General features: G+C 40.9%; 1 protein-coding gene across 2 annotated transcripts in view; it reads right to left on the bottom strand.

Moving 5' to 3' along the window:
• The window catches only part of slc38a4 (solute carrier family 38 member 4), a 145236-nt gene extending 127313 nt beyond the window's left edge, over nucleotides 1-17923 (bottom strand). For both annotated transcript variants that reach the window (XM_084331142.1, XM_084331146.1), the window contains exon 1: nucleotides 17817-17923. The gene's annotated coding sequence lies outside the window, so the exon portion shown is untranslated. The remainder of the gene's footprint in view (nucleotides 1-17816) is intronic.
• Between the last annotated feature and the right edge of the window lie 1330 nt (nucleotides 17924-19253).

Below are 19253 nucleotides of genomic sequence, written 5' to 3'. Positions count from 1 at the left end.
TGTCTCTTTTCAAACAAAACGAAATCTTAATTGTAATGTATTTGTTGTAATTGTATGTAATTATGAAATCATGACACATCTTTTTAAGCTAAATATCAAATTGCAATATCAAAACATGAATATGAATTAAATATACATTATTAAATGAATAGTTTCAATCTCATAACCATTAATGTCACTTTGTTTTACAGTTTCATGTTAATTTGTTTAGACTAATTATTAATGTTGTTGTTTTTGTTATTATTATTATTATTATTACTTTGATTATTATTGTTATCATTATTATTATCTTATTATTATCTTAATATTATGAAAATTGTTTTATGAACTTATTTCACTTTACTTTTGTTCTTGTTAATTTTTTTTTAATCCAATGATTTAATGAGTTGAGGCCCCGTATCGGCCCATCTGGGTCTCTTGCCTCTACTTAGCACCTTTATATACTTCCTGTCATGGTCAATGTTTTTACTGTTTTGTTGAAATGGTGCGAAATAAAGAAATAAAAAAAATATATATATAGGAAATATTAACTAACCAATTCCTAAATTGGCTCCTACAATGGGAATGTGGGTTTGAGCTACGGATGTGTATCAGTGATGATCAAACCACAAACAAAGAGGCCTGTTGGGACATTGGAGAACTGTGTGATTTGATGTTCTGTGTCTTACCTTGACTTTGTCTGTTTTGCTGCTGTCTATTTTATACTTATTTATTTATGTCTGCACTTTTTTGTACATTTTGTATACCTGTCTTTTCTGCTGCTGTGAAGCACTTTGAGCTGCAATTCTTGTATGAAAGGTGCTATACAAATAAAGTGTATTATTATTATTATTATTATTTATTATTATTTATTATTATTATTATTATTATTATTATTATTATTATTATTATTATTATTATTATTATTATTATTATTATTATTATTATTATTATTATTATTATTATTATTATTATTATTATTATTATTATTATCATCATCATCGAGTATCTACTTAAATAGAAAGATAACTTGGCTCATTTGAGATAAACTTTGCATACACTCTTGACCCTCTGGAAAACTACCACATTTGGACCCTGAATTAAAATGTCTCACAGTCTGTGTTAGTAGTAATGGAGGTCCATTCACTTTGTTCTGCTATGAGATTGTGGGCGGATGAGGGTAATGGATGACGTGAGGGTAACGGATGAGGGTGAGGGTAACGGATGAGGGTAACGGATGACGTGAGGGTAACGGATGACGGTGAGGGTAACGGATGAGGGTAACGGATGAGGGTAACGGATGACGTGAGGGTAACGGATGACGTGAGGGTAACGGATGAGGGTAACGGATGACGTGAGGGTAACGGATGACGTGAGGGTAACGGATGACGTGAGGGTAACGGATGAGGGTAACGGATGACGTGAGGGTAACGGATGAGGGTAACGGATGACGGTGAGGGTAACGGATGAGGGTAACGGATGACGTGAGGGTAACGGATGAGGGTAACGGATGACGTGAGGGTAACGGATGAGGGTAACGGAAGATGTGAGGGTAACGGATGACGTGAGGGTAACGGATGACGTGAGGGTAACGGATGACGGTGAGGGTAACGGATGAGGGTAACGGATGACGTGAAGGTAACGGATGCCGGTGAGGGTAACGGAAGAGGGTAACGGATGAGGGTAACGCTACGTAACGTCGAGTCTCAGCAACTCCTGCAGTCAATTCTGCAGAGTTCAAAAGACATCTAATCGAATCCCTTCTGGAAATTCCTATGGATTATCTGCAACATCACATGGATTATCTGCAACATCACATGGACTATCTGCAACATCACATGGATTATCTGCAACATCACATGGATTAACTGCAACATCACATGGATTATCTGCAACATCACATGGATTATCTGCAACATCACATGGATTAACTGCAACATCACATGGATTATCTGCAACATCACATGGATTATCTGCAACATCACATGGATTATCTGCAACATCACATGGATTATCTGCAACATCACATGGATTATCTGCAACATCATATGGATTATCTGCAACATCACATGGATTATCTGCAACATCACATGGAAAAACATGCACAACAACAGATCGCTAACGCTGTGGCGTCCTTGACGAAGACGGACAGGAGCACTTGGATTGGTCCCCGGGGCGCGGCTCACGTTGACGCTTTATCTGCTCCCGGCTGCCCATGGGGGGAAGGACGACGGGATGGGTTAGGTGCAGAGACTCTATCGCATCGGCGACTGAGAAAAAGACAATGCGTGTGTGTGTATCCCGTGTGTGTGTGTGCCACTCCAATTCCATGTCCAGTTCGTTGCATGCCGATTAAAGACCCCCTAAAGAGGTCCTGCATTATTATTATTATTATTATTATTATTATTATTATTATTATTATTATTATTATTATTATTATTATTATTATTATTATTATTATTATTATTATTATTATTATTATTATTATTATTATTATTATTATTATTATGTCTGGAACATGTTGACAACATAAAGACACATCCACAGACATACTGTGACACTGTTGACCCAAAATAAAATCAGACTTTAACACTTTGGTTGCCAGGCTTATATTCTTAATATACCATCCTCCGCCAGCTCTATTTGTCTATGGAGAAGTTCCCCTTCTTTGCAGGGCTATAACTTTTTAAATTGTATTGCTAAATTGACATTACTATGGCCCATTCAACATCAAGTATCTATTGTTCAGGGTGTAGCAACGTTATACTTTTTCATTCACATATTCATACTAAAATACGGTCTAAAGTATAAGTATGTTTTTATCGTTTTCTGCAGCTTTCTCCAGAACGTGATTTATAGCCCCAAATGCATTATATTGATGATCAAATACAGTTTGATAGGAATCTGCGCGAGATAAAAAATGTCTAATGGACGTGCTTTTAGAAGTTACTACTGATCATCTGATGTTGACCGGATGGGGGGGGGGGTCGTTTATAATTCCGTGGCCAACGTTAGATGATTCATCTAGTGTGGGTGATATGATCATTAGAGCAGTTAGTATCGAACACATTAAAAAATAACGCTGAATCTTACCGTAGCTTCCTCATAGCGTTGGGCAATGAGCGTGGAACAGAAATATTCCTATTATGGGATGTAGAAATATGCGATCCATTTCCAGGTTGTATAATAGTATATACGTCCAAATCATGTTGTTTACCGAGTTATTGGTAACGGATTGCTATCCGTTGTCTCTAGCTCGAGTCCTGGGACTATTACCGAGTGATCGGACCGAATTGGAATGAGCACCAGCTTCCATTTCCTGTTTCCGCTCTGGGCGATCCGCCGATCGGCCACCAGATGGCGCTCTTGAACCGTTGGAGAGTTGAGAGGGGATCAACAGTAGATCTCAAGTCTCCGGGGGAGAAATATGATTTCGATCACAGATTTTTGAAATATTGATATCAAAGACGTGGTACGGCGTCTTTGGCAGAATGAGCATGGTGGGGAATGACGTGGTACTGCGTTTTTGGCGACCATAGTGTTAATGTCATCTGAACATTGTGTTACTGGCCTCTTGTTCATATCCCTGCTCTGTTCTCTGTTAGACTCACTCTGGTGATCTTATCAGTGAGTATTGATCTGTTGGCTGCTGATGACTGTGTGTTGTTTTACAATAAATAGTGAACATCTGCATGTAAGCTCAAGGTTTCGACCTTGACTCTGCTAAACCACCGGGTGAAGGGAGGGGAGTTGGAGTTGGAGAAACACTAAACCCTTTCCTCCAGAGGTCTGTATTTATACAGAATTATTTTGATCGGTTTCTGTTTTTCTTTCGTTTTTTTGGTGTTCTTGCTCGCATGGTGTTTTAATATATCTCAGCCTGCCACCAGTCACACACACTGGGAGACGTAAATTGGAAGTTAAGTATGTTTTTTGAAAGTCATTAGGCACAGGTCATTCTCCCTTAGAAAGACCACTGTATTACACTACTACAAGACATTCAGATCCACTACTACAAGACATTCAGATCCACTCTCAGGAGCAAAACAGAAAGAAGCATTTCATACAAAGTATTCTGTATTTCTGTATGACAACTAATAAAGAAACTTGAACTTGAAACTTGAACTACTTGACATTCAGATCCACTACAAGCCATTCAGATCCACTACAAGCAGGGAGCGAAATTAACTTTTTGACTCACCGGCCAGTGGCGGGTAGATGGGAAGAGTCTACCCGCCAAGCATATTTCTTACCTGCCAACATTTTTTTGATTAAAAAATATATATATATATTTTATATTAAAAAAAGATTTTTAAATAAAATATATATTATATAATCATACTTGTAGTTGTATTATCTGCGAGACATCGCCACCACGCAATAAGTCAAAATGCTTGCTATCTGCAAACAGCTCCACTGTCTGTGTGTATACTTGAGTAGCCTCCAGCTCCAGCAAGGATTCTCCGGCCCTGCAGCTAGACCCTATATTCAGCTAGACCCTACATTCAGCATGCAAGGATTCTCCGGCGATGCAGCTGGACCCTATTTATAACGTTACGTTCTTTTGTCAAATCATATTCAACATGCCCTCAGCTAGAATACGCATTCAATCAATGTTATAAGACATTGATATCAGGAGCTATCTGTAGCTACTGCTAGCCCGGTAGATAACGTTAAGACAATTTAGTTTACTGGGACAGATGGATCTGCATTATTATTATTATCTAACGTGAGCTAGCTAAGCTAGCTAACGAGGGAACGGAGGTATTATGCACTCGAGTAGACTATTGCTGGAGCATTTGTTGATATCAGCAGCTATCAGTAGCTAGCCAGCTAGATACCGTTAGACAATGCCTCGTCATGTATTAAACTAAAAGTGAATAGTTGACTGGGTCATTGTTTAAACATTAACGTTAGCTCATGGAGGTCCGATATAGACTAGAGCAGACGGAAGTAAACAAGCCAAATGGGAGCTTCCGATTGGTCATTTGCTTTTTTTTCTCATGAAACCAGTCACGTCACTCTACTGTGATTGGACCGTTGACTTGAGTGCAATGTGGGACTTGTAGTTTTTTAACGATCTCGCGGCGGAGAAAAAAAAGACGAGAGCGGCTATAATCTGTACTCGCACAAGAGTATCGTTATGAACTACACGCCACACGGCGGGCAGCCCTCTAAGTGTCATGCGCCAAAGGTAAAAACAGACCGCCCCTGGCGGGCGGCGGGCTTTAGTTTCGGTCCCTGACTACAAGCCATTCAGATCCACTACAAGCCATTCAGATCCACTACAAGACATTCAAATCCACTACAAGACATTCAAGTCCACTACTACAAGCCATTCAAATCCATATGTACACCTTCCGTTTCTGGGTGTGATTGTTAGTACCATGTGCTCCCAACTGATGCATGGATTTGAACGGCTTGTAGCAGAGTAACACAGTAATGTTATCTTGTAGCAGAGTAACACAGTAATGTTAGCTTGTAGCAGAGTAACACAGTAATGTTAGCTTGTAGCAGAGTAACACAGTAATGTTAGCTTGTAGCAGAGTAACACAGTAATGTTAGCTTGTAGCAGAGTAACACACAGTAATGTTAGCTTGTAGCAGAGTCACAGTAATGTTAGCTTGTAGCAGAGTAACACAGTAATGTTAGCAAAGGTAAACCGTGCAGTGGTTTCCATAAAGGGTGAATTAAGGGTCAGCTGCATCCTACGGTCTCTTACATCACTTACATTTAAAAAAAAATTACATTTAGTAATTTAACTGACGCTTTTATCCAAAGTTCAACTTGGGTGCTGCAGTGTTGAGTGCATAGTAGTAAAGACATATTAGTATAGTAGGAAGAGTACATGATAGTATAAGACAGTATTTATAAGACATTTTCAAAATATCAGATATTGATTGAAGAAGTGTGTTTTTAGTCGATGGCGAAAGATAAAGATTGATCGGGTTTCGGCTGTCCTAACTGGGGTGGGTAGTTCGTTCCACCATTGTGGAGCAAGGACCGAGAATAGGCGGCTTCTCTTTGATGACCCTCCCGGAGCTCGGATAGGAGTAGGTCTGAGGCGGTCAGAAGATGCAGAGTGGAGGGGTCTTGAGGGTGTGTAGTGAGAGACCATTGACCGGAGGTAGGCGGGAGCGGTTCCCTTTGCCGCACGGTATGCCAGGTCAAGGACCTTGAAGCGGATTTGTGTGGCGATGGGGAGCCAGTGCAGGTCCCTGAGAAGTGGGGTGATAGGTTGGAGATCAGACGAGCGGTTGCGTTCTTACGCTGCCATACCTGCTGTGACAGGTTTGTACCACGCTGTACAACCACCCTCTCCTGTCCTCCCCTGTTAGAGAAACACCACTTCCTGTAGAGATAACCACTTCCTCTCCAGGCGGGGCCGAGGGTTGCGTTTACACGCTCAAGAAACAGCAGTACCACTTGTGATCATGGAGAAAGAAATCAATTAATCGAAGGATCTTTTCTTATGCAAAACCTTTGTGACTAGAGCCCAACCGATACTGAAGGCCGATGCCGATATCAGGGAGTAAGAAATTCGCTAATACCAATGTGTCTGTGATAGGCCAATATCGTCCAATTAAACCGGCCGACCGATTAATTGGTCAGGCTCTATTTGAAACAATTCCGTAACATTGTTACTGTGAGTATTTGTTTGTGACGGGTCCTGGATGTTAGTGACGGGTCCTGGAGGTCCAGAGTAGGGATGGGTACCGAATCCGGTACTTTTAAGGTTACCGATTCATGTGAGATCCACCACATCCATACATTTCGGTACTGTAATTAAAAGAACATTTTAAAAGTATATAATTTTTTATAAAAGAAAAATGTTGTTCGATGACGTCACCGTTTCGTTTACCGCGAAACGAAACCTATGAAGTGTGCCGCACGTTCACGTCAACGTTCATGCGCACAATACACGCTTACCTAGGATTTGACTTGATTCAACAACAAAGCAGTCGGGGCAATGGCAAGCCAAAAACGGTCGCAAGTGTGGTTACACTTTACAAGTCTTGGTCTCGGTAATGTGAATGGTACCCAGCCCTAGTACAGAGATGCCTGTTTGACAGAGGTTTGGGACAGTCTGCTCGGTCAGCAGAACGCCAGGCTTGCAGGATTATCAGGACATTTGTTTGCCTACCATTGATTTGCACAACTTTGAGTACGTGCCAAATACAACAAACCACAGAGTAACTACACATTAGACATTTTGTACAGAATGTTGTACTTTTAAAAGTTCATTACTTCTGTGCAAATAGTTTAATGTGTGCGGTTAATTAGTCTTAATAATAACAATTTGGAGAGGATCACAAAGTCATCAGATATCAAAGTGTCAAATTACTTTATTTCTACCTGTTTAACCTGCATATTGAAGGGTGCCTGCTCTTCATTCACAGCTAGTTGTGTGTTAATATCCTGATTGAAAAGGACAGTATACAAGCTTGATCTAATTCCAGCCTCCTCAGTTTTTTTTTATCTTCAACATACTTCATCGAATCAGATTGCTTGGTCGTGGAATCAAAAACCTGCGATCATTAAACGATCTTAACAGCGACAATTCTTCATGTCAACCGTTCTATACAGCAGGTTTGCTTTATGATCAACTTTCATTAGATCCCTAGCATGTAAATCTCAACCCTTTAGTGAAAGCAACATTTTGTGCATAAGTGCACTTATTTATATACTACATCATTATTGGAATGGAATTTTGGAACCTATATGATACCATAAAACTTAAGGACTGGCTGGTCCTGTTAAAGGGGAACTCCAACATTTTGGGAAATTAGCTTATTTAACATCTTCCCTGGAGTTAGACAAGAAGATACATACCTTTTTTGTCTCTGTGCGTGCATTTTAGCTTTGGGAATAGACGCTCCGTTAGCATAGCTTAGCTTCATCACTGGAAGTGAGGCAGGACAGTAGCCTTACAGTGCCTTACAGTGTATTGCAAGGTCTGACATTGACCAAATTTGATATGCATGACCTTGGTGGGCTCTAGGTCAACTCCTGAAAAGGGGGTCAATGTCAGACCTTGCAATACACTGTAAGGCACTGTAAGGCTACTGTCCTGCCTCACTTCCAGTGATGAAGCTAAGCTATGCTAACGGAGCGTCTATTCCCAAAGCTAAAATGCACGCACAGAGACAAAAAAGGTATGTATCTTCTTGTCTAACTCCAGGGAAGATGTTAAATAAGCTAATTTCCCAAAATGTTGGAGTTCCCCTTTAAGGTCCCCCTATAGGGGGACCCTGCTTTTCTTTATCATAAATCGATCAATAGGGTATCATTGGAAAGCCACACTCATTGGCTACAACCCTGTGCAAAGATTTTCGAGATCGCCAAATGATTGACGGAGCTAGAGCCCCGGGAGTCGGGGGTGGTAATGTGTACTTTTGCGTACTTTGGGGCACATATCGGCATGTAACTCGAGAACCGCTGAACGGATTTTGTCACCTGAAAGGGCAATCGACAGGCAACAAATAGGGCTTTAATTCTATCTATAAATTGTATTAAAAGAAATGCACACCGAGCCACTAGAGGTCGGCAAAGAATCGTCCACATGTGGGTCCTTGGATGTTAAGAGGTCAATGTTTTTAAATATAATTGTTTTGTAGCCAAGAGTAAAGACCATAACCCTATCAAAAACAGTAGTCAAAGTGTATATTTTCATTTTTACCGATGTTTAATACGATTTATCGGAAATACAAATTTATCTGAAAATGCTAATTACCGTAAAAACCGCAATAAATGACTAAATCCATATTCAACCCTGCCATTGGAAAGAGGAGCATTTTCCCTATCCATAGATGTATGATTTGGCCATAATAAGGTCAAGATTTTTTGTACACATGATCTCAATAATGTGGTGAATGAGCTCAGTGAGCATTTTTTCCTACCTGTATCAATTTGTGATCATCATCATCAAAATCATAAATCATAATTAATCATAATTAATTTATTCATTAGAATTTACTCAGCCTAGTAACAGACACAATATTTCTGACACTGGAAATACATACCCCCAGGTCCCTAGATGTTCCTAGATACCAAGAACATGCAAATTGACCTTGCAGAAGTGGAGCAATCTTCCATTTACTTAGGCATGTACCTTTAGGCGAAAACGGTCTACAGATTAACAGGTTAATGTCCCCCGAATTTGCTCGGAACAGGGTAAATCTGCGTTTGGTTATAACTCTTTATAATAAAAGTCCAAAACAGTTTGTCTGTGGTGCACCGACCTTACCACAACCTTTACAGAAGCATCGTCTGAGCGCACTGTTGGTTGACTTTGGATGATTTCTAGTTTCAAACAGCGCTCCAGGGATCCAGTTTTTACACTTTATGTTCAGAACTAAAGATAAATCATACTTTATGTTCAATACTAAAGATAAATCATACTTTATGGTCAATACTAAAGATGAATCATACTTTATGTTCAATACTAAAGATGAATCATACTTTATGTTCAATACTAAAGATTAATCATACTTTATGTTCAATACTAAAGATAAATCATACTTTATGTTCATACTAAAGATGAATCATACTTTATGTTCAATACTAAAGATGAATCATACTTTATGTTCAATACTAAAGATAAATCATACTTTATGTTCAATACTAAAGATGAATCATACTTTATGTTCAATACTAAAGATAAATCATACTTTATGTTCATACTAAAGATGAATCATACTTTATGTTCAATACTAAAGATGAATCATACTTTATGTTCAATACTAAAGATGAATCATACTTTATGTTCAATACTAAAGATAAATCATACTTTATGTTCAATACTAAAGATGAATCATACTTTATGTTCAATACTAAAGATAAATCATACTTTATGGTCAATACTAAAGATGAATCATACTTTATGTTCAATACTCAAGATAAATCATATGTTCAATACTATAAATCATACTTTATGTTCAAAATTAAAGATATATCATATTGTATTATGTATTCAATACTAAAGATCTATCATACTTTATGTATTCAATATCATACTTTATTTTGCCCCCCCCCCCCAATCTAAACCTATCCAGTGCACCTTTTATCTAAGAAAACAAAACACAGAATTTGACTAAATCACAGATATGCATTGATGAACAAGTTAATATAGGCCTTTGAGCGAGCCACCATTTTGTACAAGATCCAAGATCTCTTCACATTACTAACTACGTCGACTGTGGCCGCGATTCCAAATGGCTTGTTTCAAGACAACAGGGTTCTTGTCACAGCTGAACTGCAGAACCTGCACTGTGTTGAGACAACAACCCTGCATTGTGGCAATACTATGCAAAACACCGGAAAAGGACATTTTTACAACAGAGGCCCTTTAAAGGTAGACTCTGTAACATGGTCAAACACCCACCTCTGGGTAAAGGGTCACAATGTGGTCCTGCACTTTGTTTTCTTTCTGCCTCCTGTGTAGGTGGGGGTTCAGGGTGGGGTACAGGGGGGGGGTACAGGGGGGGGGGGTTCAGGGGGTACAGGAGAGGGGCTTCAGGGGGTACAGGGGAGGGGGTACAGGGGGTTCAGGTGGTACAGGGGGGGGTTCAGGGGAGGGGGTACAGGGGGGGGGGGGGTTCAGATTGTACAGGGGGGGGGGGTTCAGGGGGTACAGGGGAGGGGCTTCAGGGGGTACAAGGGGGAGGGGGTTCAGGGGGTACATGGGGGTACAGGGGGAGGGGGTTCAAGGGAGGGGGTACGGGGGGGGGGGGTTCAGGGGGTACAGGGAGGGTGTACAGGGGGGGGGGGGGTTCAGGGGGTACAGGGAGGGTGTACAGGGGGGGGGGGGGGTTCTACTCTTCACACACCTCTCTACCAAGGGTGGTCTGGAGAAATTCATAGTATAATGCATTTATGTTTACATTTAGTCATTTAGCTGAATGCTGTTATCCAAAGCATCTTACAGGTTCTGTACGACAGGTCAGGGTACAACAATACTACAACTAGTATAGTAGGAAGGGTGCATGATGGTATAAGACAGTAGTGTTGAGTGTATAGTAGTAGAGACATGTTAGTATAGTAGGAAGGGTGCATGATGGTATAAGACAGTAGTGTTGAGTGTATAGTAGTAGAGACATGTTAGTATAGTAGGAAGAGTGCATGATGGTATAAGACAGTAGTGTTGAGTGTATAGTAGTAGAGACATGTTAGTATAGTAGGAAGAGTGCATGATGGTATAATAGTATCATATAATGTTATGATTCGTTATGTTATGATTTATATGCTTTTCTTGTCCTGTACGTGCACTCGACGTGACTGGAAACCTCAGTTGCCTTTCGAGTTTAAATAAAGGTTTGAAATGAAACCGAAAATAAATAACGGAGAATTACAAAAAAGGAAACGTGAGATCAAAGACAACGCGCACAGATTCGACGACAGCGGCGACACGCCTGCAAATAGCAGCCGCCGCCGCCGCTGTGGTTAAAACACTGACACGATCTCCATCTGTTATGTCACTCGGGCCGCGCGGCGGGCAGCGACAGGAGCCGTCACGGCAGATCGCTGCCCCGCTGACAGGTGTGGGGGCTTAAAGAGAGCGCTCTGACATGTGCCCCCAGCATTCCTGATCACCTCCCCTGGTGGAGGCCCTGTTCAGAGAGGCTGTGGTTCTCTCCTCCACTGGGTGTACAAGTGTCAGAAGACTGGATGGATGGATGGATGGATGGATGGATGGATGGATGGATGGATGGATGGATGGATGGATGGATGGATGGATGGATGGATGGATGGATTGGATGGATGGATGGATGGATGGATGGATGGATGGATGGATGGATGGATGGATGGGGGGGATTTTAAAGTGTTCCTAGACAACTTAACAGGACTGCAGGATAGGGAAAAGATCAATGCAAAACACTTACAGTTTACACCTTTATTTCCTGTGCGTTTTTCGCAGCTCCGATCTCGCTTAAAATATGTAAATAAAGCACTTAGGAACAAGGTGCATAGTGTACGTTATGTTATAGCCATGAGTCATATATTGATGTACTTGTGAAAATGTGTACCTATCACTAATAATAAGTAATATATTGATGTACTTGTGAAAATGTGTACACATCACTAATAAGTAATATATTGATGTATTTATTTACATATCCTGGGAACCCAGGACACATAGTCTAGTTCATAATCTAATCCATCCTGGGCCCTCATTTATCAATGTTGCGTACGCACAGATATGTGCGTAACCCGTGCGTACGATCATTTCTAAGCAAAGTGTGGGACTTATCAATTTGAACGTGTGCTTGACTTTGTGCGTATATTTACGCTCAGCTCAGGCCGTGCGTACCTGGTGCCCGGCGGTAGAATATGGAGACTGCAGACGGACGGCATATGCTTTCATCAGTTTCATGCATTAGTTTCAACGCGGAAATAACTAAGCTTTCGTTCATTAGTTTGACTGACGTGTTCTGTATGACCCCTGTAATTCATTATAGTTAATTGTAAAATAGCAACAGTATTGTAATTATGGTCAAAACCCTATAAATAGCATTTGGAGTAATAGGTCTTTCCTTCTGAATGAATGCAGCATGGTTTATATATAGCGTTATCGGAATATACGGGGTGTACTGACTGCGCTCCGCGTAACTCAACTCGTTATTATTTTGCGCATAGATTGCAGAAATACGGGAACGTTTTGATTATATTTAAAAGGCTTTACCATTGTTAAATGAAATAAGTGGAATTTCGAAGGTGTAAGCAGAATACAAGTCATGAACACGCACAATATAGTGTTCTTCCCCCTTCCTACTGTATAAGAAAGAATTAAAAACGCATTGCAACAGGGCGGTCAGGTGGCGTAGCGGAGATTGCGTTCGTCACCAATGCCGGAGACGCTGGATTCGCCTGTTCGAATCCAGCTCCCGGCGTGTCACCAGCTTGGCTGGCCGTTCACACTGATACAATTGGCTGTATTAGAGGGTGGGAAAAGCTGGCGGGGTGGGTCCGGGTCGTTGTAAACAGCGACTCCTACAGTTCGGTCGGGGCGCCTGCTCAGCGCGGATAGGATCTAAGGGGGGTAGTGTGATCCTTCCACACGTTACACCCTCTCAGTGAGAGTCCGCGCTGCCAGGTGAAAAGAAGCGGTTGATTGGCTAGACGTGTGTCGGAGGAAGCACGTGATAGCCTCCACTCTCCCAGACCGACTGTGGGGGGTAAGTGCGCAGCGACCAGGAAGGGGATTGGGAATTGGCATAACGACTAACATTGGGATGGGAGAAAATCGGAGGAAAAAGGAGGGGGAAAAAGATCAATAAATATTTTTTTTTTAAACGCATTGCAACGAGAACAGAGGTTATTTGTTGAGTTTATGTGTATTACAAAACCCTTGCAATAAATGTGTCTTAAATGAATGAAAAACATACATGCTCTGGATATACAGGTAGCATATATCGTGTGGGTGATATGACTTGTATTCTGCTTACATAACTTCAAAATTCCACTTATTTCGTTTTTACAATATCAAAGCCTTTTAAATATAAATGAAAACGTTCCCGTATTTCTGCAATCTATGCGCAAAATAATAACGAGTTGAGTTCTAACAAAGAACGTATTACATGCTGGGTAGGCTGATAGAGTAAACTGTAAATGAAATAGCCTATAACATTATAAAGGATAGGCTATAATAGCAGGGTCTTCCCAACCTTTATTCCCCAGAGCCCCACGATTCCTGGGAGACATATAGGAATATAATATGATATAAGGTATACTGGTCCGTCAGCGAGGAGATTTAGCCCACAGCGGATAGCCATTAAATGCCATTTGCGAATATAGGCTATTAATGCAAAACGACGGCCTATAGCCTATACATATTATTTAATGTTTTCATAATACAGACAACAAAATAGATTGTATGCCTCTACAAATTATATTATACCCGGTAGCCAATCGAACGAAACTGATAAAGGCATTCATATTCCAGCATGGTTATGATGACACACCAACGCCAAACAGTGGTTAACGGTCTATTAGTATTTTGAGCTGTCCAGGCAGAATTGCAGCAATGGTCTTAGGGAGTCGTTGATATCTGACATCACTGTGTACAAGTCCGCCAGCCTTTTATTTATCCCATAACACGCGCTGTGTCTTCTTGGTTCGACAGCGCCTCCATGAACAATCTCGCTCGTGGAGTTTCTCAGAGTTCGCTCGGGTTAGTCCATTATTGCACATCCCATGGGGGGGGTTTCATTACCATATATGGATAATCATGCACAAGCATTGACGGTAAGAACAAATGGTTATTATCAATACGGAGTGTGCGTAGGACCCGTGTACGCACGGTTGATAAATCCCGATATTTCTGTGCGTACACACATTCTAAATTCCATGCGTAGGAACGGAAATAGAACACTTTCTACGCAACATTGACAAATGAGGGCCCGTCTTGATGGTCTTGTAACTTTAACTTTATAACACATTTCACATTTTCACATGTATTACTGTACATTTTACTGTATATTTCTGTATATTTTTGGCTGGATAGTTGTATATTTAAGATTTTAGAATGTATATACATAAAAAAGAAGCAGTGAAGCTGGACCAGCACTCTCAGGTTCAAGTATTTAATGGCAGCCTGAAACAAACATGTTTCGGAATTACTTATTATTACTTGAATGAATGAATGAATGAAAACTTTATTTAACAGATTGCAGAATGGGTACAATACAGTACGGCTCAATACATACAATTGTTAAGGGGATGCAGACCTGAGAAAGACGTTTGTCTTGTTTCCATCAGGGTCCTTGCAAGCTATAACACTGACGAAGGAATAAGTCATTCCGAAACATGTTTGTTTCAGGCTGCCATTAAATACTTGAACCTGAGAGTGCTGGTCCAGCTTCACTGCTTCTTTTTTATATATTACTTATTGGGATTTCAGCACCCAGTGTGGAATTTTGAGAGCGCGGTCTATCTTGACATAGAATGTATATACATACCAGGATGTATATACCGGACCGTATTTTATTCTTTATTCTATTTTATTCTTATTTTTAATATTATTATATTCTTATTCCTATTTTAGTCCTATTGACGACCTAAATGTTTATTGCTGTTCAATGTGAGCGATCTGTGGAGCCCAATTTCCCTCTGGACCATTAAAGGATTTCTATTCTCTTCTCTAAAACAAGGTCACTTCTCATCTTGTACAGCATCATCATCGTTGGTTCGACTCCCGGTCGTGCTGTTTGTTTTGGACTTTCGTCGATACCAAATGTAAATATATATTACTTATACAATAAGTCAATATATGACTTATGGCTATAACATAACGTACATTATGTACCTTGTTCCTGTGGTCGATTAGTACTTTATTTACTGTACGTTTCTCGGTGAGACTGTGTTGTTTTTCAACTGAATCTGAGGATATCCAGAGTGATGCAGTGGTCTTCCCCCCGTCCTGCTGTCCTGTTGTTCTGTTGTCCTGTTGTCCTGTCCTGCTGTCCTGTCCTGTCCTGTTGTTCTGTCCTGTTGTCCTGTCCTGTTGTCCTGTCCTGTTGTCCTGCTGTCCTGTCCTGTTGTCCTGCTGTCCTGTCCTGTCCTGTTGTCTTGCTGTCCTGTCCTGTTGTTCTGTTGTCCTGTTGTCCTGTCCTGCTGTCCTGTCCTGCTGTCCTGTCCTGTTGTTCTGTCCTGCTGTCCTGTTGTCCTGTCCTGTTGTCCTGCTGTCCTGTTGTCCTGCTGTCCTGTCCTGTTGTCCTGTCCTGCTGTCCTGTTGTCCTGTCCTGCTGTCCTGTTCTGTTGTCCTGTCCTGTTGTCCTCCTGTCCTGTTGTCCTGTCCTGCTGTCCTGTCCTGTTGTCCTGTCCTGTTGTCCTGTCCTGCTGTCCTGTCCTGTTGTCCTGCTGTCCTGTCCTGTTGTCCTGCTGTCCTGTCCCCCTGTCCTGTCCTCCTGTCCCCCTGTCCTGTCCTGCTGCCCTGCTGTCCTGTTGTCTTGCTGTCCTGTTGTCCTGTCCTCCTGTCCTGCTGTCCTGTCCTCCTGTCCTGTCTGCTGTCCTCCTGTCATGTCTGCTGTCCTGTCCTCCTGTCCTGTTGTCCTGTCCTGTTGTCCTGTCCTGCTGTCCTGTCCTGTCCTGCTGAACTGACTGTCCTGCCTGTTATGAGGTGCAGGATAATGTGCCGTGAAATCTCCCTATAACTTAATAGGGCTGTTGTTATGAACAAAAATAAATATGTTTCCCCCCCCCCCCCCCGATTTAATCAGCAAATCTGTGTATATTTGTGTCTCCCATATTATTGGCCAATGGCAAATTAACACGATATGCAGAGGTGCCTGTTGAAATCGACTGCTTATTTAGGACCAAAGCATATTCATGAATGTTGCTATTATTTTCATGTTGACTCATGCTATTTAAAAGCACCAGGAACTCCTTAATGAGCTGAGACTAGAGGCAAGCCCCACAACTTAGATCGACTCTTTTTGTACATCAGGCGTACGGAAGGGCCACAACCCTTCAGAACAACTCAAATTGGCATTTACGAGACAGTTGGAATTGTACCTTACGTATGATCCTGGCGGTACTACTCTGAATGTCATTTACCAAAACATGTTGGTAGCCACACAATAACATACAACTTTGTTGGACCATTGTGTCCACACTGTCACACAGATAATAACATTAATGGACATTGCTCTAAATCGAATCTAAAATGCCTGACATATTTCATATTTTGCACAGCTTTGCAATATTGCAACATGGGTAATTTATTTGCATGTTTATTTGGCACGGCATGTATTTATGTATGGCAGGCAGCCTGATTCCTGGATGATGATTGATGACTGGGGTCATACTTGTGCTCAATGCAGACTTATTATTAATACCCCAAAGTTATACAAGGTTAGTTATCAACGTATATGAAAACATCTTGTTGTGTAATAACCAAACCTATAGCCGTGGGTTGAGGGTGATATTCTAACTTCCGTCAAAGGTGGCACGGACAACATTAGACGTTATAGAGTACAGCCCAGTGTGCTTTGCAGTTCAAGTTATATTTACTTGTATCTACATTAATAGCACTATATTTATATTTACACATCCATTGTAATTCTGACATGATATGCAACAATCTTCCTTCCACACTGAACCCTTTCAGCTGCAGAACAAACGAGGGGGAACGGCTATATGTTGTCCATTTCCCATACCAGCTCATTTACCACACGAATCGTGCTTAAATTTGAATTGATTGTGGGATAAGAGACCCACGACCCAAGACAGTGAAATATGAAAAGCAAACAAAATGTTCACTTTCCTTTGTTGAAAGCGGAACAGCTATGAGCTGAACACAAGCCACGCTGGTGGCAACAGGCGCTGCCATGCAGAAACCACGCTATTATTAATGGATTATTGTATTTGATAAATGCATTTCAAAACAAACTGCAGCACGGAATCAAAGCATTCTGCGGGATACATGATGCAGCTGTATGTGATGCGGGTATCATCATATAATAATAAGCAAGGCGGGCATGTTTGGCGCTTACAGGTTTGGCTGTTCGCACCGCCGACAGGCAACACCCCGCCGGGACCTTTCTCTTTTATCACTATTTATCATCCAGAACATATCTTTAACATATCTCCAGTGACACAAAACGAATGTACACGCCGCGTGTAATGAATCCAACATGGTTTCACATGTGAAACTTAGCCAGCATCAATGTTCAAATAAAGCTGTCTGGATGTAAATAATAATGTCGGAGCGCGTTCCTTGTTATTGAGATTATAATAATCACAGTTATTAAAAGATCGCGGCGGATTGCAACCATCAGGTTTATGGATCATGTTCTAAACTGGGACCAGTGAGAGAAAGAAGATGTTTGGAGACCTACCCAGTTTTAATAGTAGTCGGGACAGCGGTGCTGGACGTGTAGCGGACTGTGATGTGCAGATCTTGGAGACCCGTCCCATTTAACTACCAGGAGACTCAGTGGAAATTTCCACCATGTGATGGTTCAACTCCTGAAGCATCATGTTACACTATAGCAGCAAGACACTCGCTCCGGCCGAGGCGCATTAACTAACGCGCTATTCCATCATCATGACAATTAAAAACGTTGGGTTTATTTATTATGATGGACGTTTGAAACGGGTACCGTGCGAAATAATCTCAGGGCACGTTTTTTTTTAACGGATACAAAAATAAAAACATATATGTGTTGGATTTGTATTTTGGTTTGTGCGCCTTTTGTGTTTTGGGAATTCTTTGTTGACATTCCGCGAGCACATTGTAGGAACACGCGCTCCAGCCTGCGGGTGCGATTCCCAACACACAGTGTTTACATAATTCCGCGCACGCTTTCTCTGTCAGGCAGGGGAGAGATCATACTCATAATCGAGATTCGATCGACTTGTGTTGAATGTATTATTTATATCTGTAATTCAATAATAAATTATTAAATAAAAAATGTAAACATAGCCAGGCCGTGATCTTCTTGTTTAGGCCTGCAGTTCTGGCAAAGAATGTGAGCATGTTGAAACTAGGGGCACGGGTAATAATGATCAAGTGAAACTAATGAATGTGTGGAGAAGAGGAGATATTATTGAATGGATGTATAATTTAGAAGTAAACAGGTAGAAGATTAGATTCAAATGTATTGTCATGTATTGTCATCAATCAATCAATCAATCAATCAAGTCATCATGCAGCACAAGTACAGTACAACGAAAATAAGTTTGGCATCCAACCAGAGTGCAAATGTAACAGTAAAGTGTGATAGTAATATACAATGTACAGGTTTGATTGGTTGATTGATTGATTGATTGATTGATTGATTGATTGATTGATTGAAAACTATTAACAGATTGCAGAATGGGTATAATACATATGGCTCAATACACACAATTGTTAAGGGGATGCAGACCAGAGAAAGACTTTCGTCTTGTTTACATCAGGGTCCCCCATTTATGACATACACAACATACAGATATACAGATATATATGACATTTATGACACAGGTATACAGTACTGTTACATTTGTGACATACAAGATATGCAAATATACAGTAGGCTACTGTTAAACAGAGATCCTAACAGAAAAGATATACATACTAGGAGGAGGAAACTACATTCGGAGGGGGGGGTTGGACATTTATAAAACAGGTGTAAAATTATATGTTAAACTAGGAGGCCACATGTCTGAGATATATGACAACAACTATGGAGTTGCACAAGGGAGTTGCTTAGGTCCTTTACTCTTCTCCCTTTACATGTTACCGCTGGGTGATATCATCAGAGAACATAATGTAGGTTTCCATAGCTATGCGG

The sequence above is a fragment of the Notolepis coatsorum genome (assembly GCF_963971535.1).
Source record: "Notolepis coatsorum genome assembly, chromosome: 15".
NCBI lineage: Eukaryota > Metazoa > Chordata > Actinopteri > Aulopiformes > Paralepididae > Notolepis > Notolepis coatsorum.
Note: the sequence above shows the minus strand (reverse complement) of the source record. Positions and strands in the feature narration are given on the sequence as shown.